This window comes from Neltuma alba, unplaced genomic scaffold, assembly GCF_004799145.2.
Source record: "Neltuma alba isolate B1F8T4 unplaced genomic scaffold, ASM479914v2 tig00012846_pilon, whole genome shotgun sequence".
Taxonomy (NCBI): Eukaryota; Viridiplantae; Streptophyta; class Magnoliopsida; order Fabales; family Fabaceae; genus Neltuma; species Neltuma alba.
In genome coordinates, this window is record NW_021637233.1 from 117,031 (window position 1) to 119,439 (window position 2,409).

Consider the following 2,409-nt stretch of genomic DNA (forward strand, 5'->3'; position numbering starts at 1 on the left):
CACACAAAAGATGAGTAATATCGCTCGAAGATGGAGACTCCTAAGTGGGAAAAACCATTGGGAGGGTCTTCTAAACCCTCTCGACATCGATCTACGAAGGTACCTTATTCACTATGGACAAATGACACAAGCCACGTACGATACTTTTATCTCAGAAAAAGCTTCCAAGTTTGCAGGAGCAAGCAAGTACGCAAAGAAGAACTTGTTTGCAAGGGTTGGTTTGGAGAATGGGAATCCCTTCAAGTATAATGTAACAAAGTATCTATATGCGACATCACAAATCGCTGTTCCTGAAGCTTTTGTGGTAAAGCCATTGCCAGATGATTGTTGGTGCAAGGAATCAAACTGGATAGGGTACGTTGCTGTGGCCACAGATGAAGGCAAAGCAGTGTTAGGAAGGAGAGATATTGTGATTGCTTGGAGAGGAACAATAAAAACGTTGGAGTGGATTAATGATTTCCAGTTTCTGTTGGTTCCTGCTCCTATAGTGTTTGGTGGTAAGGGTTTGGGAGATCCTAAAGTTCATCAAGGTTGGTATTCTATGTACACTTCAACTCATCCGAAATCTCAATTCAATCCGACCAGTGCAAGAGACCAGGTATTTGTTTTCTTCTTTATTTCTTCTGTTTTTGTAGCAAACTACTTAGTGAATTACATTAGATTCTGACTAATAATCTGGTTGCAACGAAAGATAGTTCTTCAAAAGCGTTTTCTATTTTTGCATTCACACAAGCTACTCAAACCTGAATTATTATGCTTAAGAGGAATCTAATCCCCTTCATTAGGAGCAGCACCGAGTTTGTGGTGTTTGTTTTCTTTTGAATTGTGAAACTTGATTAATGTTAGTCTCATTGTCTGTCAGCTGATTCAATTTCCAGTTCAGATCCATTGAACTTATGTTAGGGGAAAAGCAAATTCAGTAAAATACACACAAATTCAACCCCTTCCAATTCATAGGATTTAGATTCGGCCATCTCCGTAATTTTAAATTTTGCAGTTTAAAAAGTTACAATTGATCTTTATAAGGATTTATGATTTCTCAAAACTGTTCATAATATTCCGTGTTACTTCTTACTTTCCTTATATGCATATATTATTCACACCGTCACAAGGGACAAAAGTTGAAGTTAGTTATTCACAATTCACACGAATATCGCACAAAATGAAACATGTGATCATACTAATATGGAAATCCCTTCATATGGAGATCCAAAATAACAAATCTTACAGATTACGAGGCCCAGAGAAAACACCTTGATGATGCTAATGAATTCTTTATGAGCAGGTCCTTAGTGAGATAAGAAGGCTTGTAGATTTATACAGAGATGAAGAAATCAGCATAACTGTAGTTGGACACAGTTTAGGAGGGGCACTCGCAACCCTAAACGCAGTGGACATAACTCGAAATGGCTATAACAAGCCAACAAATGCACCAGAAAGATCATGTCCAGTCACAGCCTTTCTATATGCATGCCCTCGAGTTGGAGAACTCATCTTCAAGAAGGCTTTCACTGAGTTGAAAGATCTGAGAGCCTTAAGGGTTGAGAACATTCTTGATATTGTTCCAAAGTATCCGGTTTTTCCTTACTTAGAAGTTGGTGAAGAACTGAAGATGAATAATCAGAAATCTCCGTACTTGAAGAGTCCAGGAACTATCAGTACTTGGCATAACTTGGAGTGTTACTTGCATGGCGTTGCAGGAACACAGGGACTTAATAAAGAGTTTAAGTTAGAGGTGAATCGTGATATTGCACTTGCGAACAAAAGCGATAATTCTTTGAAAGATGAAAATCTTGTTCCTGTTTCATGGTGGACTGAGAAGAACAAGGGATGGTTCAGCAAGAAGATGGTTCGTGGGAGTTGATGGATCATGAGAAGGATGCCTTCTGATTCGTCAAAGGTTAAAGAAATCAAACAAGAAAGCGTGGTTTCGTATTTGAAAGTTTTATAATTCTGATATTGTTCCAATAAATTATCGACAATGCATGTGATTTTTCTTTATTTTTAAATTTTAGAATCCATTTATATTGGAACCCAGAATGGTTCTTTATGTTGGAATAAAATACTCTATCCATATCGCATGTGGGTTCATTTAATACGGCATTATATTGATATTAATGCATCTTTTCGTTTTGTCTTTCATTAATGGACAAGTTCCATATATAATGTGGCTTACATGTTTATTTGAGCTTATTGGTTCCACAATGCATCCTTCTGTATTCATTTGACTTTTGCGTGCATTAATTATATATTAAAAGGTGGCTTCAGAATGGAAAGAATGGGTTTGTCTTCTAGTGAACGTAACCAGCAAGGATATACCGGTTCACCGACGTGGAACCTCTCCTCTCCCTTGCGGTCCTCTTACCATTGTCTTCTCTAATCTTCACCCTCCATTTGATCTTACGGTCA

The 2,409-nt window shown here is 37.7% G+C and overlaps 1 pseudogene; it reads left to right on the forward strand.

Moving 5' to 3' along the window:
* On the forward strand, positions 1-2,074 carry LOC114731808 (phospholipase A1-IIgamma-like; annotated as a pseudogene).
* Positions 2,075-2,409: the final 335 nt, after the last annotated feature.